The sequence below is a fragment of the Triturus cristatus genome, chromosome 6, assembly GCF_964204655.1.
Source record: "Triturus cristatus chromosome 6, aTriCri1.1, whole genome shotgun sequence".
NCBI classification, from domain to species: domain Eukaryota; kingdom Metazoa; phylum Chordata; class Amphibia; order Caudata; family Salamandridae; genus Triturus; species Triturus cristatus.
This window is the reverse complement of record NC_140589.1, coordinates 1,668,466,440-1,668,489,912: the sequence shown is the minus strand read 5'-3', so window position 1 is coordinate 1,668,489,912 and position 23,473 is coordinate 1,668,466,440. Positions and strand designations below refer to the sequence as shown.

The 23,473-nt window shown below is 48.7% G+C and overlaps 1 long non-coding RNA gene and 1 pseudogene across 1 annotated transcript in view; one reads left to right on the top strand and one right to left on the bottom strand.

The window, feature by feature from the left end:
- The first annotated feature begins 13,573 nt into the window (after positions 1-13,573).
- The window catches only part of LOC146821787 (uncharacterized), a 152,763-nt gene continuing 142,863 nt past the window's right edge, over positions 13,574-23,473 (top strand). The window contains exon 1 of the long non-coding RNA XR_014963195.1: positions 13,574-13,668. This is a non-coding gene — a long non-coding RNA (uncharacterized LOC146821787). The remainder of the gene's footprint in view (positions 13,669-23,473) is intronic.
- Positions 19,004-22,192, bottom strand: LOC146821788 (18S ribosomal RNA; annotated as a pseudogene).

The window sequence follows — 23,473 nt, the reverse complement described above, 5'->3', positions numbered from 1 at the left end:
GACCTGGAACGAGCTCCCAGTCAACATCAGACGCTCCCCTACTCAGCACACCTTCAGGAAGTTTCTCAAGACCTGGCTCTTCAACTGATCCGGAGTTGCACCCCCCAGCACCACCCCCCCAGCGCCTTGAGACCCTCACGGGTGAGTAGCGTGCTTTACAAAACCCTGATTGATTGATTGATTGAGTGAAGTTGATTTGTGGACTGTTTAATCTGGGTGTATGAGTCAGAAATACCTGCTGCCTTGCATTTTCTTTCTCATCTTTATTTTTTTTTTTACCTTTTTAACTCTTTTTTTTACCTGTGCTCACTTTATATGATATGCCACCAGTGCTCACTTTGTGGGTTATTTACAAACATTTTGCGCTGGGTTAGCGCCACAAAATTGACGCTAATCAGCCCAAAATGTTTTTTGCTATATACTTTCCAGCTTAAAATGTGTTTCGTGCTGGAGAGCACCCTCAAAGTAGCATGAAGCAGCACGAAGCACTGCTTTGCATTAGCTCCGAGGGGGTGTTACATGGGCGTTCCCATGCAACCACCTGTGCCTTTTGACACAAAATCATGTTTACAAAGATTTCCAGACATGGTTTTGCGCCAAAAGTTAACACCCCTTCAAAGGAGGCGCTAACAGGAGAAATGCTTTCATTTCTCCGTGCTTTTCTGACTTTGCATGCGTGCTGCACTGTGAAGTATGCTTACAAAGAGGGATAAGCTTTGCATTGTGTCTAGGCATAGTATTTTGTACAGGAAAGGTACCCTCCCTGTACAAAACCTAGGCCAGACTCATGCACACACCCTAGCGCTATGGCGCTAAGGTGTGTGCGTGGCGCTCGGCAACTGAAATCAGCTCCGGCGCAAGGGAGAGGGGAGGAAAGAGCCATATCTTTGAAGATATGGAGCTCTTCTGCTCCCACCCTGTTGCAGGAATTTTTTGAAAATCTTCCCCTTTATGTGATAAGACTCGAATTATACTCAGGAGTAAGCTGGAACTTTGTGTTCAAACATTTGTAATTGTTGCATACGTTCTGTGTACAATGTATCATGATGTATAATAACAGTGATGTTTCTGACACTGTACTTTCCCTACTTCATGCTTGCATTTACAGTCTTTTAGCAATAACTATATATTCTGAAAACACACTTAATATTTTGAGGAGAATAACCTAACAAAGTTTCCAAGTGATAGAGCCACGGCTCAGTAATAGCAATTAACTAGATCTTGATAGCAGAACAGATTTCCTCAGAGGATTAGGCTTAACTGTACAGTATGGTTTAAAAAACTGACCCACAGGTAGCAGGTTGTCAATGTCAAGCAGCCGTCGGAGCAATCTCGTTGAGCTCACTGTAAGATTAGCTTGTAATAATGCGGCATGCTTATGTAATGGAACATGTTGAGCTACTGGGAGGCAGGTGCGTCCGAGTAAAAGAAGGATAAGAGTTTCACGAGACAAAAACTGCATAGAAATCGTACAGTCTGTTTATAGGATTAAAATGTTGCTACACTTCAGAAATGTACTGTAGTAACTGATAAGCTTCGGCAATGCTCTTTCTGGTGAATATCAAACCGAATATTTATCACCTTAGAATACACTCTAGGTGTTAGACTGGATCTGGAAAGCTTTTACCAGCAATGCTCCTGTGCACCCCAAGGAGGCGCCATGCAGCTTTACGTGGATTCAATACAGCCCGCAGGTGATGGAGTGGAGCCACATATAAGCGCCGCCTCTGATCACTGATGTCAGTTTCTTGCTTGTCTCTTTCTGTACCCTCAGACAAGAAACATGCGAAATTAGTAGGCCCAGTGTGCAGATTTGTAATTCAGGATCTTTTTGGAAGGAAAAGAAGCCACTCCACAGAACGAAGAGTTGGGAAGGCAGTGAGGAATCTGCAGTTGAAAGAGCATCACCAAAGGTAAGTAACTTGTTCTTCTAATGGATACTTTTAACCTCAGATTCCTCATTTTAGAATAGATACCGAAGCAGTACCTCCCCAGATTGAGGGTCTATGGAATGGCTTCATACCAAAGAGTCTTGCAGGACCGAGCAGGCAAAATGTTCTTTTCGTTGGTCCAGGCTATCAAGGTAGTAATGCTTCATGAACACATGCCCTGACACCCATATCACAGCCTGGCAGATCTCAAAGGCAGGCACTCCGAGTGCCATTGCAGTGGTCATAGCGTTAGCGATGGTGGAATGGTCTCTCAGGGTTGCACCTTGGCCAGTATGTAGCAGATCTTAATGCAAAGGACCATCCACCTCAACAGAGTCCTTTTCCCCTTTCCTTACCATGGAGAATCTCACAAAAAGCTGACCGTCCACAGGATGTTCCTTGGTACAATCAATAAAAAAGCTTGAAGCACTTTGGGGTCAAGCCAATGAGGCCTTTTCTCTTTTGAAGGATGCGGGGAGAAGAAAAACGCAGATAGGGCGATGGGATTCCTCAATATGGAAAGGAGTCATGACTTTAGGCAAGATGGCTGCACATGTCCTCACCACCACTTTGTCCGGACAAAAAGGTGATGTAGGACAGTTGCTAGTGCAATGAGCTGAAGTGATCGTAATGAGGAACTGGGGGGCATATTATCAAGACAGGCGATACAATTATCGCCGCTTTAGCGGCAGAAAACTGCCGCTAAAATGGCGATAATGGGCTTGATAATTTACTCTATGGAATTCCAATTAAAGCCCAGGTTAGATGTGAAGAACATCTAACATGGGCTTCAATTGGAATTCCATAGAGCATATTATCAAACCCATTATCGCTGTTTTAGCGGCAGTTTTCTGCCGCTAAAGCGGTGATCATTTTATTGCCTGTCTTGATAATATGCCCCACAGTCTTTAGAGGTAAAAGATGCAACAAGCAGCTGTACATTGGCTCAAAGGGTGTACCCATGAGAGATGTCAAAACCAAGGACCCACTGTGGCACCGCAAATGAGTTGGGAGGGAACATGTGGGTCAAAACTTTAATAAAGCACATCACAGGTGATTTGTAAAAGTACATTTGTTCCGGCAAATGTATAAAGGCCAAAAGGACAGAAAAATAACCTGTTATTGTGCCATATGCAAGGCCTGCTGGGCAAAAAACAAAATTAACAATAGAACATTTGACAGACTGCTTGCTCATTTCGATGCATTATTCAAAGAGTGGCAACGACCCCAACTTAGATCAATGACCACAACTTCGACCGTGTTTCACGTAAGGATTCCCTCTATGTCCATCGCACTCATTACCTTCGCTATTCTTTTTGGATACAAGTGACACACACCGTGGTTCCACCTGCATTATATGATGACCTCTTCAAGTACTATGTGGTGTTTAGCTTCATGTTTAGAAGAAATGAGTGACTTTAGTGCCCATGGCAAAACATTGGCTTAGATATGACATGTATTGTGAACAGTGAGCACTACAAACTTGCTGGTGAATGCGGGACAATATAAGTGTTGTGCACAAGTCGCATCACATAGTAACTACCATGCACTTTGTTTTTACCGATGCAGCGAAGTGTTTTGACATTAAATATGTGGTTCCAAGAGTGAAATAGGTCTAAAATTACCAAAGCTTGCTGGTTGAGCCAAAGGCTTTCTTTTTTTTGTATTAGAAGTGGTACCATTAGACTTTCTTCGAATAGTTGGGAAATATTTCTGTACAAATAAAGTAGTTACATGGGTGTGTAAGAACAGGAGCAAAAGAGGATGTACCTAGACGTGAAATATTTGTCAAGGAATCGCTGATAGGAACCTGACTTGATGTCTAAGGCAAGAGTGGTGCTTCTGTCCACACTCAGAAGAAAGAAGTAGAGAAAGAGTGGTTTGGGTGCAGGGGAGCAGGGGAGCAGAGATTTCAGATGAGGGGAAAGATTGCACAAGAAGAATTTTGTGTGTCACACAATGCTTGAGAAGGGGTAATCCTGATTTAGCAGCAACAATGATCTGAAAGAGTTTCGACAATTTTACCGATCTCCTTTGCTGAGTGAAAGGAATTTGAGATGCAGGCTTTACAGAGAGAGGCCAGAGTTAGTCTATTTTTAGGTCTCGCGAGCCAAAGGCTCGAAGAGACATTTTATATGTGGGATTTTCAAAGTGCTACCCAGTCTTTTGGCTGGCCTAAACCTTGAGTGCACGAGATCACATGCACGTGCACAGCTGCTCCTCTGCTCATTGCATTCCCCCCTCCCTTCTCACCCAGCCCTTTGAGGCTCTGCTCCATTACTTTCACTTTCGCCGCTTTGACCCTTGCATTCCCCCCTCCCTTCTCACCCAGCCCTTTGATGCTCTGCTCGCATCTCCCTCCTCCCTGGGCGTGAAGGGACACAGAGCCATCCTGCTTGATTAATGGCTTTGCATTCCCATGTGTTCCCGTAGTAAACATGCCTCCAATAAAGTTATGTTTTGATGCTATAGACTTGACCCACTGAGCTTTGTGTTTCCTAGGTGAATGTAGTGAAAGGAAAATGCCTTCAAAAATAGGGCCCTGCCTTTCTGGCCAGCGTCTCAGTGCAACACCTCAAACTGTCGGACTTAATACAGCACGTCCACCGTTTCTAAGCGCTGAAAATACGAGATGCCATATTACACAGTTTAACAATACCCATTTTATTTGGTGGGAAGCTGTGTAGGCCTTGTCTGAATTGAAGTAGGGGAGCTCATTGAAGGCTCTGCCCACCTTGCAAGGCTCGCAGCAGCTGCACCCCGCGGGCCCCTTCACTGGATACACCTCGGACCAGGCGCGCAACACCCATTGGACTAACAGGGCTTCAGCCCCCCCCCACCCGTCGTGTGTGGCCCCCGGGATGAGACCGCTTCCCGGGCAGACACAAAGCCGTGCCCGAGCACTTCACAGGTCTTTAAAAAGACCATTTGCATGTTAATGAGGCTTCGCTGTTGTTTCACCCCTTCTAAGAGCCCTTGCAGCTCCACTCTGCCTAGATTCAGCCCACCCACCCCCGAAATCAGCGCCACTCTGCCTACTGTTTAAAGATTCAGCCCCCCCTCGAAATTTTTGCTTTAGCCCCCCCCCCCGAAATTTGGCTCTAGTTGCGCCTCTGCCTCGGACCTCATCACACTAGCAGCTGCTGCGCTCCATTCAACAGCTTCCTACACGTTTTACACAGTTCCTGTTTTATTTAAACAGATTCAAGTTGCTTGCGCGGTTAAAAGCTGCCCTTTATTTGGTCTATTGTCACTTTCGTTCAACAGAAGAGTGAAACACGTAAATAACCCCCTCTCCCCCCAAAAAAACGTACTGTTGGGATTGTTGTACTTGAGCCGCTTTTCGTTCTAGGAGGGGCTGGGTCCTTACATCTTCACCACGTACTTTTCAAGCGCAGTTTGTGTAGTCTTCTATAATTCCCGAGTTTCCATTTCTGAGCATTCGATTCATTCTCGAACATTGCTGTTTGAAGAATAGTGCACTGTGGTGTAAATGGAGTAAAGGTATCCTTAAAACGTCCAGGACTGCCCAACATTATTATAGGTACGACACTGTTTAAAATATTTTTTCTGTTAAGATTTCGTGTGGCAAGACGAAGAATCTCGTAAAAACGAATATTTTTCTAAGTGTAGAATTAATCAGAGCTGAGCCTCACCGCTGGCGTCGGCTATAAGAGTTCGGATCCCCCAAGGTAAACTCAGCGTTCCATGCTTAGGAGGTTGTTAAATCCAGTACCTTTAATTTGGAGCTAATAGTAACAAATGCTCTTTAGCGCTTAGAAAAGGCAAAATCGGTGTTAAGCGCTATGTAAATATCACACCATTGTTCTGTGAAGGTTATTTGTCTGCAAATATTAACATATCGCGGATTCCTTGTGCTCTTTAAGATGCCAGGGCTAACAAGCATTTGCAATGCAATAGGTCTCGCATTTTCGCGAATTTAAGCTATTGCCATTGTAATTGACAAAGCCTTCTATTTATATTTTAAAAACTAAAACAAAAATAAAAGGCAGTTATTTGCAATGTCAATAGCACAAAGTAGCGTAAATTTTCAAAAACAACACATAGATAAAAGGTTTGTCATTTACAATGCCAATAGCTCAAACTTTTGCGAATGCGAGACCTATTGCATTGCAAATGCTGGTTTTATATTCTGTGAATGTACAGCGAGAGATGTCACGATTGACTAGCCACGTCTCCACAAACATTCTGATTGTTTACACTGATTCCGAGCCTGTCAGCTCATCAGAGAACCAATGGGGAGAAGTGGTAGATGATATTGCGTCCAGTTTTCAAGGCAGCGATATTATCCAATGCCTCTGTATCTGGGCATTAAACTGGCTACTTAGGGAGTCAAGGGAAACCGTGGAGGCATGGCCAAGGTGCCGAAGAAAAGTGGCACTTGAGAAAAGTCAAAATGTTTTCAGGGGTGAAAAGGCGGAGCTAAATGCAGAGACTTCATTGGAAGTGTCCAGGTGAGAGGGATCAGACCATATCAATGGCACTGGTTTGCAGCACTTCATCTTAGACTAAAAGTTGAATATTAGTTCAAGAGTACGCGTAGCCTTGTGAGTAGCTCGTGCCACTCACCTTGATAATGATAAGGCGGCTAGAGCACTGCTGAATTTTAAAAGTAGCAAGATTATCAGGGCAATCTACCCAAATTTTAAAATTGACAATGATGGCAAAATTAGCTGTGTTGCAAATAAACTGCATGACAAGGCATAAGAAAGTGTTTGGTGAGTCGCAGAGGACAGCAGAATCGGATCCAAGTAAATGTACATGTTTGAGCTTTCTCATTTTAAAGCTAAGCAATCCCGCAGAAGAAAAAAAGATCCAAATTCCCTGAGAGATTGAAAAGCATTCTTTGGATAAAAAAACTAGGCCCCTGCTACAAGTTACTACTAGTCATTTTGACGTGTCCTCTTTGACAATGAAGGTAATTTTTTTATATTACATATTTTGCATTATATTCACCTTAACACGTATGCACACACGTCATTAACTGTGTTTTATTCATGTTTAGATTTACCATAGTTAACGTAGGCCTGAATTTAAATGACTCCATAGCTTGCCATCTTCCTTTAAGACACACGAATGTTTCATTTGTAGGTGAAGCTGACGTTCCCATTAATAAATGCAATATTCTAATGTGATTCACATTATTTGAATGTATTGATTTGTTGAACAGCCTCAGTTTTGAATTTTGATTAATCAGATAGCGCTTTATGGGACCTGAAATTCGCTCAAAGAAAAGCACTAACAATAGCTACTAGCAATCGAAGACAAACTTCTGCAAAGACTTGTAATGCTGCTTAACATAATAATATCCGGTCTCCAGCCTTCTGCAAGAGTATTACTAGCATGCTCCAAGTGAGGTGCTTATTCTCTTGGATATCGAACTTTTTTTTTTTACTTCTTTCACTAACAGGCCCTATTTACATATCGTACAATAATTAACAAATCAGATGGAAGGGAAGAGGCTTTTCATAGCTCTCAAGTATGTTTTTGGAAAACAAAAAGCACAACGATCCTGGCATATATGAAGCTATTGCAAACCTTGCTGTTCATCCACCTCTAAAATGTGTGAGGGAGCCCTGAGTTTGGCATGGTTGGTCAATCACTGAAATATGGGAATTCACTGTTTCTGCTTAGTTCTTAATGAAGGACTAGGCAGTCCTAGTTCTTAATGAAGGACCTCCTGACACATTTTACTGGCACTACAAAGGAGATAAGAATAATGTACGGTGCTAACTCTCTCACTCATATCCGAAAGCATTGGATTTGGAAACATGCTTATATCACCCATGCTACACAAGGATGCTAATACAAAAACACAAAGGGAATGCAGTCACTCATGGGCCATTTAGGTGCTGTGTTTATTACAAAGGTCTTCCAAGTATACACTTTCTTTTACATATGAAATGTGAAAATTTTCAGGGATATTTTTCATATCAAGTGAAATTATCACCAAGAAATCAGATTTGAAAAAAATACCTGCGTAACTAAAATAAATATCTTAGAGGTGCAAATTCTAGAGTACTCTAGCGGAAGAAATGTATTTGGTAACAAAGCTGTCTTGTGGTACGTTGGAAAAAAGACTGGAGGCAGCCAGGTACACCTATTAAGTTAGATGTACCCAAAAAACACAGGTACACGTGTAGAGAACCATGCCATGAGCTAGATGTAAACAGCTTAGTCCCCAGGTAGTATAAGGACCCCAGCGGAATACCACATATAGAGTGTGGAAACAAGACAAGAGGATCTCAACAAGAGTCTGGTTGAAGATAGGACTGGGCGTAATTTAAATTAGGCCTGCTTGGCTGGTGGCGTGGTTCACTGAATTGTCATAGCCATACTTGAATAAAATGTTACCGAAAACGTATTTTGCCTACACAAACCAACAAGAAAACTGGTGGACATCTTGAAACCAGGCAACCCTTGCAAGTGGAGCACCACCATGCCCTGACAGGCCCTTCTGGCCTCATTGGACTGTGGGGACCTGGCCTTCCAAGCTAAAACCATGGCTTTGCCCATCTCTAATGGGGTATTACGGGAGAAATTCAGCTGGCAGGAGCCCCAGACTTCTCCTCAGTACAACGCCACCCATCCCCTGTTAGAGAAGGTAGCCCTGCCTGGTTTCTGGATTCCTTGCCTTTGTGCCCCAGGCATCCCAGGTGAAAGTCAAGGCTTCGCCTGCCTTTCATGGCAGATTATGGAACCAGTTCAGCTCACAGGAGCTCCAGTCTCCTCCTCAGTTCAACACCACCCTGCCCCGGTTAGGAAAGGTGGCCCTGCCCAGTACTTGCAGCCATAGGCCACTGGGAATTAGCCTCCCACGCAAAAGTCCTGGCTTCACCCACCACCACATGGAACTACAGAAGCTATTTAGTCTACAGGAGCTCCAGAGTCCTCCTTGGTCAACCGGCACCCTGCCCTAGGTAGGGAAGGTGACCCTCCCTAGAGCTTGGAGGCCTGGTTTGCAGGGACCTTGGTCTCCCAAGGGAAAGCCATGGCTTCACCCACCTCTCACTGGGGATTACAGGCACTGTTCATCCTACATGAGCCCCAGATTCCCCTTCAATTCGACGCCCCCCTGCCCTGAGGTGACCCTCCTCAGTGCCTGACCTGCAAGCAAAAATCATGGCTTCACCTTCCTCTCTTCTGGAATTACTGGAACTGTTCAACCTGCATGAGCCCCAGACTACTTCTTGATACAACCACACTCATTCCTGGGACCTGTCCAGTGGCTGGGCCTTCACAGTAGTCTTGTATCTGCTCCACACCCCAGGGGACACGAAAGTCCTCCCCGCTCTGCATCCACCATGCCCTAGATAGGGACTGTCACCCCAGTCCATCGGCTAATGGGGCCCCAGGTTGGTGCTGGGGAACTAAGAAGGGTTAATCTCCCAGACAATACCCCTTAGACCTGCCTGGGAAGCTGCATTTCCTCAACTCCGAAGCCCCTTAAAAGTGGGGGCTTACAGAGTCTGGGGGCAGACATAAGTCAGAGTTAGCTGTGCCAGCCAGCCAGCCGGTCATCTGGTCAGCAAGCCAGCAAGCCACTGACTGGTCTTCTGGTAGTACAGCCCGGCGACCAGATTATTCTGGCCCACCTGGTGACCAGAGTGGCCAAGCGGCAGCTAACAAACATCCAAATGCTCAGGATGCTCCTTTCTGGAGACACCCACTAGTTTTTTGCCTCCAGGCAATTCTGCTGGTGTCTGCTTCGGTCAGCCAGTGCTTAATTTGTGCCGGTGCTTTCCGGTGCTTAGCACCGGCACTTAATCATCAGGGCCGGGTCTACACGCATTGCTGCAAAACAATTGATTTAACAGTAATTTACCTCACTACGATGCTAGTGGACTGGGCAGTGGCACAGAGTGTTCCAGTAATGTGTTGAACCAAGTGTTTGACTCTTCAAGTTATTCTCAATCCAACCATTCTAAAATGCTGTTGATCATGCAGTGGCACTGGTGGCCCAGCGGCCTCGGTGCCGCCCTTAAGTGTTGCCGGCCCAGTGGGCGGCACACTGAGAGCTGGGCTGGATTCTGTGGGGGTTGGGGCTGTGCGCGGCAGCAGGCAGCGTGCGCAGATTCATTGAGCGCGCATTCGCTGCATTGCCACGCCCCCAGCATACACGCACGCGATGCGACTGCACCCCACCACACCGAGTCATCGTCGTTGAGGTTCACGGCCGTTCCACTAAGGTCAGTGAGCGTGAGCACGACCTGGACCTTACCCTTGAGGAGTAGGCAGCGAGCGCAGATTTGTTTATATTCATTGTGCGCAAATTTGCTGCACTGCCATGTCATGCCCCAGCATACCCGCGCCCGCACCCCACCACAAACCGAGTCATCTTGGGTGGTTCAGCGCGGCCGGTGTTCAGTGGTTCAAGAACCATACTGTTCGGTCGGTTCTTCAAGAAAGTCTCGGAAGCAGGCAGCAAACAGGGGGCAAGCAAGTGCGACCGGCCCGGCCGGACAACGTTGTTGCGGTTCCATTATTTCATTTGTTTGGCATTGAGGAGTAGGCGCGCGCCCACCACTGCCAGTGAGACGGTCACGGACACGGAGTACCAGTTTATTCTGTCTGGTCACCACCAGTAACAGCACCAGGTGAGTGCAAGGCAGGCCCTGGCTGGCAGGGCAGGCCCAATCAGTTAACTTAAAAGCTGCACTGCGCACCCAGCAGCCTAAGGCAGTGGCAGTGCACTGCAGTCAGTGTGTGTCCTGGGCAGTGTGGCCGACCGGCTCGCAGCGGTAAAGTTTCACTTGCTAGTTAGTGTAATTGTAAAAAACAGTAATTAAGCAGCAGTAGTACGGAAGAAGTTAAGTTAATTAAAGTAACTGTAATGATGGGCCCTAGGCCCACATGCTAGGTGAAGAAGGACACTGCACACATAGTTGGGGATAGTGGGAATGGCCACGAGCACGTGCGCTCGGCCCCTTTTATTGACAGCGTCACCTGACACAGTGACGTCTGTGGTGGGTGGGTGTACAGTGTAATACAGCAGGTCGGAGCACTAGAACGTGTCCATGCATGGACACTACATCCCTCCCAATTTTTAATAACAAAACCCAACGTCAAAGTTCAACCTGGGGGAGAAAGAAAGATATACACAGTTGTAATACAGTGACCAAACTTCTGCAGAATCGCTCACGCTTCAGCTGCTTGGAGTCGCAGAAGGTGTTCTTCCTGTCGCGGACGATGCTCTTCCTGTCGCAGACGATCACCAGTTCACTGTGGCACCAGTCATGGGTGCTCGATGGATCTAGTCTGTTTGACGGCTCTGCCTTGAAGTTGTTCTCACAGTCTTTCCTTAGCTTTACTTTCTTGGCGACAAACGCAGTCGAGTTCTTGTGGTTCACCGCTAGATGTTGCCGTTCATCTTTCGTCCAGTCCTTTCCTTTATCTGTGGCGTGTGTTCTGTTTTGCAAAAGACGGATTGGTTGCAAGACACCCCTCTCACCATGATGCCTCTCTCGCAGGTGTTCCCCTGCCACGGGATATCCCTGAGGCCCTCTGGCTCGTCCTGAGCTGGGTGTACTGTGTCGTGTTACTCGCACGCCGATCCGTGTGGGTGCAGAGGAGACGACAAGTCTCACCTCGGGTTCTGCAGTCGTGCCTGGAGGGTAGCTGTTGGCTCCTGTCTTCGCACACAATGTCTTCATCCTCCTGGGACCTTTGCTGGAGGGCGGCTGATGACCATCTCTCGTCGCGGGGACGCTCACTCACTGGCATCCCTGAGGCCTCTGCCCCTGGGTCACCACGGCTGGCGTTGTCCAGTGTCCGTGTGACCCCAAAGGTGGGTGTTTCGAATGGTCCGGCCTGCTCACCTCTGCAGATCCCAGGTGCGCTGAAAGCATCATCAAACAGATGGTCTTTTCTCCGTGCCACGGGTGTTCTTCAGGACTTGCGCACCGTGTTCTGACGCTTGTCACCTTCCTTGTCTTTGAGGTGTGAGTAGTCTTGCCACACTCTTCTCTCTTTCCTCTATTTCTTTCTCCGTGAGGATGTCATGTCACTCTGACTTCTTCTTTTGTTGCAGTGGCAACCGTGCCACTCAGATCTCTTCCTTTCCCCTTTCTTTTGGTGGCAAACGTGCCACTCCGATATCTTCTTCCTTCTTGTAGTGGCAAACGTGCCACTCAGACATCTTCTTTTCTTGTAGTGGCGAACGTGCCACTCAGACATCTTCTTTTTTTTTTTTTTTAGTGGCGGACGTGCCACTCTGGTCTCTTCATCTCTTCGCTTCACGCCCTACTCTGGACCGTTCCTGTTCTCCTCTTATCTGGCCAGGCTTCTCCATGCAGCGCGCGCACTCTGCACGTGGTCCCCCTGGTCTTGTCCTCGTCCGAGAACACTCTCTTCATCTTCCTCAGCATTCCGAGTTAGGGTCGTGACCTTCTCTTCATCTTCACCTTGTCACCAGTTACGTCGGTTGAAGTTCGTGGGGCCATGCTCATGGTCCGCTTCGGTCTTCTCCCTTTCACCAGTTGCTTTGGTTCTTCTTGAGCTTCTTTGGACCACTTGACGGTCCGCGCTGCCGATCACTGGCAGGATATCTTCGGTCTTGCGTCAGACCTCTTTGTGCGACTCCTGGCGAGTCGGCTTCTTTGGTGCGACCATGTGGCAGGTCGGCTGGGCCTTTGTGGTGCGACCGTTCGGCTGGTCGGCTTGACCTTTGTGGGGCGACCGTTTGGCAGGTCGGCTTGGCCTTTGTGGTGCGACCATTTGGCTGGTCGGCTTGACCTTTGCGTTGCGACCGTTTGGCAGGTCGGCTTGGCCTTTGTGGTGCGACCATTTGGCTGGTCGGCTTGACCTTTGCGTTGCGACTGTCTGGCAGGTCGGCTGGGCCTTTGTGGTGCGACCATTTGGCTGGTCGGCTTGACGAGGTGTGTCGCGTCGTGTGACTATCTTTGTCCGCTGCCTTGTCAGGCGCTGGTGCGTGCTACTCTTCGTACCGTCGTGGTACATCTTCAGTGTAGCGTTGCTCCTAGTATCACGATCACTTGATGTGGTGGCTTCTTGGCGCCACTGGGTGGGGCTCGGCATCCTTGCCCGCCAGTGTTGGATCCTTGCTGCGCCCATCCTCTTCAGTGGGTTCCTCTTGTGTAGGCGCTGCAGTGTACTGTCCGCGTCCGGGGTACCTCTGCGCTGAGTCCGTTTGTTCTCTTGAGGGTTCGCTCCACGTGATGCGGCGACAGCGCAGTCCTCGCTGGGGTGGATGTGGCTCGACACCGTTCTTCTTTCTTCCTCCTTGTTGCTGCGGGATGGCGCTGCATCCCTGTGGCACACCGTCTCTTCTTCCTGTGCTTCTGTCGCGTTCCTGCGCTTCTGGCACATTCCTGTGCGCCTCCGTCGCTCACCGTCGCATTCCCGTGTGCTCACCTTCGCGCCTCCGTCAGACCTTGCGGTACTTGCCTTGCTGCCTCTTCTCCCTTTCCGTCGGTCTCCTGTAGCTGCTGGACTTCCTTGGCTTGCTGTAGGCTTGTTGGTTTCTGTGTGCTGCAGTACCACCAGTGGCCACTGGGTGGCAGTGTTGCTTTTGTTTGGCTTCAGCAGCAACCTTCTGTACTGCCAGAACTCTATCCCTTGTTTTCCTTTTCTCACTGCTCCAGGCTTCACTCGTGCTTAGGAGAGCTGGAGGGGAGCTGGAGCCAGGCAGACCAGCGGAGTCCAGATGGGGCTGGAGCTGGAGCAGAGCAGCGGAGTCCAGGACACGTGGCAGCAGGTAAGTCTGTTTTCAGTTATTTTATTGGTTGGAAGGCAGGAGGGGGCACAGGCATTGACAGTGGGCTGCTCAGAGGGCAATGATGCATCACTCGCAAGCTGGGGCAGTTCACACCTCGCGTGGATGGCGGCTGGGGCTTGGTGTGCACTACATGTGCTTTGGTTACAGCAGGAGAGTGGGGCTCTGTAGCGCTCTTTGCAGGGCAGCGCTGGCACCATTGCATTGTTTCACCGCTTCCCGCCTCCTTCTATGGCCGGCGGCGGCCAGTCTTGGCACTCGACATCGCCCTCCCTGCTCGCGGCAGTTTCTTGCGGGGGGGGGGGGGTGGGGTGTGTCGTCCCGCTTGTCGTCCTGCGGGGTAGGCACCCGCTGGTAGTGCCTTTATTAATTGGGGCTGAGTCTCTTGGCCCGTATGTTTATCTTCTCCCCTCATTGGCGGCGCTGGCCGCCTGCGGTCGCGTACCGCTGCGGGTGGGCTCCGCTCTCCATTTCCACTTCGTCCCGCCCCCCGCAGCCGGTCACCTAGCTTCACGGACCGCGCGGGGGGGGGTGTGCTGCGCTGCTTGTGCCGCTCCTGTTTGCTGTTGCGGGTGGGCTCCGCTTTTACTCTCGAGGTTCAGTCCGCCCCTTCCCGCAGCCGGTCTCCTCACCTTACGGGCCGCGCGGGAAGGGGGTGCAGGTGCCACACGGCCACGGCCAGTCGCGGGTGGGCTCCGCCTCGGTAGGGACTTGTCTTCGCTCCTCAGCTGCGGGGTGGGCACCCGCTTGGCTACACACTTCGTGTATCGCGCAGCTCCTCACTGTCCTCCACGCGGGTGGGCTCCGCGTGGCCGCCGCCACTTGCGGGGGTCGCAGCCGATGCGGGTGGGCACCGCTCGGCTTGCCATTACTTCCGGGCACCTCCAGGCACAGCGGCAGGGTCGGGGTGGGCACCCGGCCCCGCCTGCAGACTTCCGGCGTCGCGGCCGATACGGGTGGGCTCCGATCGGTCCGCTCGTGTTTGGGGCTCTTCCCCCTCCACCAGGGCGATTGCGGCCGGTGCCTGAGGCGCGGGGTGGGCTCCCGGTCGCCACCAGGCACGCTGCGGGCTATGCTGTGCCCTGCCGGCTTCTCGCGTCGTCACACGGGGGGTGTGCTCACCGGGCAGTCCTCTCCCTCATCATTATCGATGGTGCGCCGATCGGGGCTTCACTCGCGGGGTAACGTATCCCACCCTCGTCGCCAATGTAATGATGGGCCCTAGGCCCACATGCTAGGTGAAGGAGGACACAGGACACATAGTTGGGGATAGTGGGAATGGCCACGAGCACGTGCGCTCGGCCCCTTTTATTGACAGCGTCACCTGACACAGTGACGTCTGTGGTGGGTGGGTGTACAGTGTAATACAGCAGGTCGGAGCACTAGAACGTGTCCATGCATGGACACTACAGTAACTACTAGTAGCGTAGCCGTTGCCATGCCACCATCCATCATCATGCATGGTCATGAATAATTATGTCACCCGTGCATGGCGGTGCCATACCGTGGCCCACATGCCAAACCAACAAACGCAAATTTGTGTCTGGGTGCGTGCCTCCGGTCCCTCGGAATCCATCAGAGATCAGACTGTTCAGACAAAACAGTAAACACAGACCCTGAACAAACTCCTTTTAGAAGAACAGGGCGGATTTATTCTGATGGGGGGGGTGGGGGGGGGGTGTTGTTTGGACAAGATGCCTGCAGTTGCATTTCTCTGGGTTGCTTAATCTGACTGACTGCCTGGAATCAACGCTTCCTTACTTATCTTGAATAATAAGGTCATAAGAAAGAAATAACTTCTCTCTCGTAACTGAAGAGAACAGGATGATTGTGTGTTGTTTATTTTAGAATGAAACGAAGCAAAGTCATACCTGCCATGGTCTCAGATTGCTTGTTATGTGTGACATTTTCATGATTTCAGTGTAATTATAAGTGACATTTTTCAACCAGGAGGGAGACTTTCTCGTGAGGAAAATCAAGCATGAAGAGGATGGAAACCCATAAATATAAAAAATTACACCCATTTGAGCACTGAGACTCTAAGAATTTCTTTAAACTGCTGCAAAGCACTGGAAATTGAAGGGTACTAACCTAGTGCCAAAAATAATTTAAATAAGACTGGAGAAGGTACTAGTGACACTTACTGGTCTATAGTGAGTAGCACGTGACTGGACAGACAAAAAAACAATAAAACACTCCAGCTGGTGTGTTTACTTCTTATATCACCATGACCACACTCTGACATAAGCCGACTGCTGCATTTCACTGGTGAGAATGCCAAACGATGAAAGCTTTCATTCATTAATGACGCATGCTCAGATTTGTAATTTCATTTGCCTGGTATAAGCATATGCCTGCAATTCCCAGCATGCTAACTCTCAAGCAATGAATCCTCAATAGCTTTGAGGTGGTCCCAAAGAAAGAGTGATAGAGATCCAGGGCTGGCCCCCACGATTGGGTAATGGTTCCATCAGGTGTGCTCACTTTCTTTGTTCAGAGGAAGAGGATTACGCCAGCTCCAAATGTCCCAACAATCCAGGGGTGCTCTGTCCCAGTCTCAGGTGTTCTTTCATGGGATCTTTTAGGAGGAGGGCTTTTTGTCAGCCTGTAGTGCCCCCACCTCCGAGAAGGAGTGTGTCAGCCTCAAGTGTTGCAGAGTCCCATGCTCAACACATTACAGCCTGACCCCTTACTCAACATGCATCCGAGAACAGCTGAAACAGCACAAACAGTCTTGCTTGGTTCCTGCTTAAAGGGCCAGCCCCACATTCCGGCAGCAACAACTTTCTGCACAGCGTGCCCACTGACACTGTTAGGCAGCCTGCAATTTAGTTGTCTTAAGATTTTGTTTCATGTGATGTGACCTAGAGTTGCAAAGTTGCGTTTATATTGGGTGTGTGGGAATGGAAGTAACCTTTTGCAAAGGCATAATGTGCAGTGTGGTGGTGGAGTGAGTGACGGTCTCAGCAGGTAATGTCACCCACCGTGGGTGGAGCCAGTGGAGGAAGTCGGTGGAGCCACAGAAAAGTAGGTGTGGCCTCCGACAAACTTTTGAGCACCTGCACTTCATATCTTACAAATTAAGCACTGCGGTCAGCTTGTCATCCTGTTGACCTGTTAGCGCCACACCCTGTCTCTCCCTTCTGCCTGGTGGTAGAGGGACCCTAGGGGTGCACGGGAACCCACAGATAGAGTCAAAAAAGCTTGTCTCAGAGAATGACTTTCAACACATCATACTGAGGTAGCTGCTCTACTACGTACGAAACCCTGAACCACAATCAGGACATCTACGAATGACATTTTAGCTCTTTGGTCCATGAATCAAGACGGTTCAGGTGGGTAACTTACATCACCACAGAACCCTAGTGCCTGCCATAGGCCTCCCCGCCCAACTGATCACAGTCTGTTCCAGTCGGCATTCACACCGGGATCAGGGGTTCTTGTCCTGGTGCACCCTGAGAGGGGCAGTTGCAGGGGGAGGGCCCGCAGGCGCTCAATATCTTTCTGCCCCATGGACACAGCAAATCTGCAGCAAGAGCAGAGAGCCACCAGCCACTCGAAGCTTTCCCAGCCAACACAGAGCTGGTTGCAGTGCACTGCCAAGGAGGAGTTGTGACTTGAGGGAGGCGAGTGAGCCCAGGTGGCAGTCCTGGAGAGGAGATTCACCCTCCTGAGCGACCAAATTTCTCGTCATCTTCAATCTTCCAGGCAAACTGCATCGACCCCACCCGTTTACCTCTTGACAGTTTGGTGCCCTCTTGAACTCTCTCTTCAAAATCCTTTTCAACGTTCGCTTAAGGTATTTGTTGGCTTTCAGTCTCACACCTGTATTTAGCCTTAGATTGAGTTTATCACTCTCTTTGGGCTGCATTCCCAAGCTACCTGACTCCAAGGAGACCCAATTTGGTGATGCAGAGGGCCGCTACAAGCCTAATACTGTCTGTGGGGTGAGCCTCTATCAGAAACACTTAAGCACCCTGATCAATGCTGGGGAGAGAGTCTTCTGTGCGCCATATTAAATTCTTAAAATTAAGTGGGCTGCAACATCGGATCTGAGGTTGTCCTCAGATACCGAAGGGAGGGGGAGCTGGACCGATTCCCTATGCTATAGAAGATGGTGGTCCTCTTTCGCACAGGGTGGGGCATAACAGCACAATCTTACCCTGATCAGAGACTGAAGCCTGCAGAGGTCAGCATGGAAACTAGCACCCATTGGCAGGCAGGTGTCCTTCCCATCCAGCCATGGAAGTACTTCATTGATTTGAGAGCCCAGTGATTCACAGCCAAGAGTAATAGGAAACTTTAGCAACGTTCATCCACCTGCAGATGCAGGAAAAGCGGAAGGGAGGCAGCACTGGCCATCCACCACCCAGCAGTGAAACATCCTGACACCTCACCAGGCTTTTCCTCTGGATGTCAGCCTCTATGATTTAAAAGTGTTTTCACAGCAGGTGGGCAAACAAGTGGCTGCCCAGGCAGTGGAGGCAGGGAGCTTCACCATCATTCCTTCCAGATGGTGCTGCACAAGTCTTGAAACTCCAGCCTAGCCACACTGGGCCAGGCTGGAGGGAGGGTTGTTCCACCTGCACATCAGCCGCAGCCTGAGCAAGCGAGGTTTATACCCCTGCATGTTGAGAGTCCCGAGCTTATGCAGCAGCCATGCCGGCGGGCTGGGGCCTCCCCTTGCCCTGATGAGATGCATTGAGAGGAGAAGAGTCAGTATCCTTCACACAGCCAAAGCGACTCACTGCTTCTCACTAGAAAAACACTTGTAGAAGCTTGAGCAGCCATAGGCCTCACACTACTGAAAGCAGTTCACACTTGTTTCAAGGGGCACAGTATCTCCATCAAGAGGAGTCTGGTTTCCCTTCTGGCCCCAGCTCTTTTACATCCAGGCTGGCCTGCTGCCCAAAAAAGGCCACTCCTCAGTCACTCGAAACCTGGGTGGGCTGGGATTGGGCATGGGAGGGCCTTGACGGCAGGGCCTTAGAGCGTCTTAGCCTAGGGAGACACAGCAATTCGGTACCCCCTTAAGTGCATGCTGGATGAGCATAAGTTTCATATCAGGAGGGCTGTCTCTCACTTTGTGCCACCCCAGAGGAGCCAGGGGGGTTGCCTGCCTCGGTCCTTCACATGTTGTTTGGGCATACTAGGTGGAGGAGCCTGCCCCCATGTCCAGTCTTCAATGAAAGCGCTTAGTGGTCGCACACTGCTCTGGGGCATGTGAGGGGAGCCCTGAGCCCTGTGAATTGGGTTCTATCATGCAAGTGGCAAAGATTTGGGCTGGCACCATCAGTCACTCGGGCTGCTCCGCCATCAATTATCCTACAACAAGTTACCTACAGAAACCTTGTAACAATTTTTATAGCCTCTAGATAGTGAAATTTGATTGTTTCCCACCACTCTGCTGGGGTTGCTCCCAACCCAGGCGAGGCCAATCCCAGCACTTCACTAAACCATCCAATCAGTAGTAGTAGCTATGGGCAGTGTATACAAACCTGCACTTACTGGGAATTCCTCTTTCACAGGAAATAATTGCAATGCCTATCACAAACAGGGTTCAGCTGGTTACTCACACCTGTCCGCAAAGTGTAGACACACGCTAGTCCATTAATTGTAGCAAGTTTGTAGTCATTGACATCTAAGGGCATCACAGACCTGTTATTGCTCAATCTCATGTGGCTGAACATCACTTGTTTGTCTAGTAAGTGAAACGCCGATTGCTGTGGGTGGCATCACTAGTTAGCATGGACGAGTCTCGTTTGTTATCAGAATTAACCAGAAAAATTGCTTCACTAACTAAGAGCAGCCATGCACCACCCACAGAATTGAGGACGAGCTATCAATCTGTCAGTCCTTTCAGTGTCTGAGCCAGTTGATGGTTCCCGTGTTGAGTCAATTTAAGCCACGGGCTCCACTCCTAGTTGTGCCCTTCCAACAATTTCTTTAAGTTTTAGCTTTGCAACCATACTCCCCACGGAACCCAAAATCTTTGGTTTCCTGAAAGCTACTTGGTGGGTCATGGGAATAACGCCGCCAGATTTCTAGTTGTGTGGGAGCAAAACACTTAAGCCAAAAATCAAGACATCCCTAAATGTATTTTGATCACATTTCTCACATTTCATTGGATGGTGTTAAACCTCAATTTCATGGGGCAATGTGTCAGTCCCTGGGTTAAGGCACCTCCCAAAACATCACAGTCAATCAAATAGAATTTCATTAGATAATTCTATTCTTTTTTTTTTTTTTTTTTTTAATAAAGAATACAATCACAAACCGTTGTTACAGGGTGAGCCTCAAATGAGTAGTAGTCGTTTTTACATTGGTGCGTATATAGCTAGCCCCTTTTGTCATTATTTTGAGATTGAGGGAAAGGCAAGAAGGAAAGGACAGAAAAAAATTTGTGGTGAAAAACCGAAAGAGGTAAAGGACAGGCACAGAGAGAGAAGCAGTCATTGTTCATTACATTTGGCAAACACAGTGCATTAGATCTGAGCTACTTTCAAGATGTTTGAGTCCGCATGCAGGCCCCATCGGGCTATTTTGGAGAACATCGCTTTGATTGAGTGTCCGATACGTTGTGTGGGCATCCTAGCGGTTTACGGGGGGTCGTATAATTTGGGCTCACTCAATAACCGAGTTCTAGATCACTGAAAAGTTAATGGGATTTATTACAAAATTCTAAAGTAAAGCGTTAGAGTCAATGTCATGAAGGCTCTCAAATGCAGAGTTAAAAAGAGTCAAATCAGAAAATATTTTAAGTCTCATTGGGCAGCAAAATCAGAAAAGAATTGGCAGCATTACTGAAAGCTCTGGCTCACCCCCAGAATCGAGGGTTCTTATACACAATTCTCACATAGGAAATAAGAACTTATACAGAATCATCACGGCGTGAGCAAATCTTCCATTTCTTCAGCATCAGAGCACAAGAAAAATAAATGTCACATTACCGTAACACCTAGGCACTAACACATTTCAAGAATAATTATTCAGCACCCTTTATGCTAATGTCATACAGAGATATTCAAACAGAACATGACACATCAACAATAAATTATTATATAAATGAATAAGTCTCAGTGAACCAGCGGAAGGGAAATGAAACATTCTACAAGTACGGCTGAACTGGGGAAGGTTCATCAGGAGCAAAACAATAACAAAAGTGGAAAATAACTAATATATTACAGCTTGACTGTGCTCTGAGGAGCTTGTGGGGAGAGAAATCGTGCGGAAGGGGGAAGCACTGAATGAGTGGCAGAGACAAATTCTATCTTAGTTAAAATGGTGTTTTGCACAGAAATGTGGCCTAGTTAACATATATCCAGAAAACAGACTCCTATACTTTATAGGAAATTCATTTCAAACATGATCACATTAAATTAATTTGTACATGTGGAATCATGTGTGTAAATGCCTACTCCACATTGTTAATCATGCAGAAAATTAGAAACACATACAATTCTTTTACAAATGTAGTCGTTCATGTTTCGGAATTTTGGCAGTATCTGATCATCTTCAAAACCCTGGCTTTAGTTCTTGATTAACAAAAACATTCATAACAAATGTTTTCTCCTTTCTTCTTTTTGCGCCGGTTCAAGGATTTCACCCCTAGCGGCACAATACGAATGGCCCCGGCCATTCCTCTTCATAAAGACCCCAATACTGAAAACCAACAAAATACAACCAGAGGCCTATTCCATTATTTCTAGCAGAAGTATTCAAGTGACCTGCCTCCATTGAAGAGTCTATGTTTTTCAAAGTAAACCCTTTAGACCCCCAGGACACTCAGTCAAGAGCATTTAGGGGGTGCTGAGAGGAGGGGCTGAGACAAGCAGCAGCACGCCTCACAGCAGACTGCCCACTCAATCCCAAGAACAATCTATGAGCTTTTCTACTGCCGCAACTTTAATATATGCTATTGGAGCTTGAATTACCGCAGCTACTGGTACCAGGCTTGCCCTCCAATGGAGGTTACAGGATTTAAAGTGTACTAATTCCAGTGACAGCGACTTAAAAGAATCCTGTATTTGTTATTTTTTGTCACTACCTCCCCAAATTGGGAGTGGGTAATTTGTGCGCCTGCTGCCTTCATTGGACACGGTTGCCATTTACCAGGCTCCCTCTCTGAATCAAATGCTTATTCCCTGTCACCCATGGTCACTATGGTACGAGCATAAAGTACCATCAAAAGTTGATAGGGAAGACATCAGAACGTCTTGTTTCCATCACCGGGGCGAGCGATTGGTCTGACATTATATTGAGTCACCAAAGCAGCCGGGCAAGCTTGGATTGGTCATGGTCTGCTAAATGTGCGCATCGTGAGAGGTCCACGCTTGGCAACATGTATTAGCTCTAATTACAGCAGTTATCCAAGTAACAGATGGCGTGATCAAAGGAACCATAACTGATTTAATGATCCATTCACAGTTTCACTCTGCTGGCCATGAGTACTTACACATGCCTGGCTTTGAGACAAGCATATGCAACTGGCAGGACAAACCAAGTATCCCCATCTGCTGGATGGGCGGAGAAGGAACCACATGCCCCTCCCTGACTGACCACCACGGCCCACAGGAGCCTGCTGGGGGAGCCCCTGCTTGCCTCCTGAAGGTTGGGGGAACAGGACATTCACACGGGCACCAGCGGTACTAGCCTGCTCCGCAACAACAAAAAGGAGAGGTGGGTCAATGAGCAGCCCGAGCAAGACACACAAGTATTGGCATGGGCACCCTGGACACCCCACGGAACAGTCATTCCTAGCAGTTGCAGAAAGTTGCTGGATGGAGAAGGGCAACGGACAGGCATCCCGGGCCCTGACTGCCAGGAGGCATCCAGGAGTAGCACCAGCTGATCACATTCACTCTGATAAGTCCACTGAAGGAGTACAAGCTGTCAGGCTGCATGGCCTTTGCTCTCCTGGGTGGCCTCTACAAAAGGCAGACCCTCGAGGGGGACAGTCCAGGAAGAGTGGAAGCTCTTTGCTTGAAACCACAGTAGAGGCTGGCCAAGCAGTCCATTCCTAAACTGACCACGGGTGCACAATCAATTAGAGTAAAGTGCTGGCTAAACCAGCCCGGATCAGACCACCCTGCATGGGGATGTCAGCTTTGCATTCCTGCTTGCTGTCTGTGAAGACAGGATCAGAAGAAAGGTCTATCCGACAGTGTTGGAAGGCATTGTGGACCAGACCCCTAGGGCCCTGACACAGGAAGGCCTGTTCATTTGCAGCACCCACGGAGAACAGATAACAAGGGCTTCCTCAGCACCTTGTCCTTATTGATCTAGAGAATGGCTAAGTGCCTTTCTTGTAATCCATGTACACCGAGTGGAAGAGGGGGACATTCAAGAAAATGAATCTGAGCCTTGGCTGGCTCGAAGACTCAAATGAGCACTCATCAGGACTTTTCAGGCAGCCCAGCCATCCAAGCACACCATTTATACCTCTAGCATGCGCGTCTGGATGGCCATGCTAAGAGCGACCACATAGCCAGGCCTGAAGGACGATCATCTGGTCATGTCTTATGGATCAGTTTCCACTCACCCTTGGAGGGGCCAGGTGCTCCCCCGGCCAGGTTCTCAGGGCCCGGGCTTGGCCTCAGGCACGGGGCTTTTGGGAAGCGTCACAGAGCAGTGACTTGGAGCACGATTACAGCTTTTTTCCCAGCCACGCATGGGGACTCTGACTGGGCATGCAGGACCCCTTCCTGAGCCCAGGGTCCATCTGAGCTCTGATATGGGACAGTCACAGCTTATTAACCTGGACAGGCAGGGAAGGCATTCCTTGGCC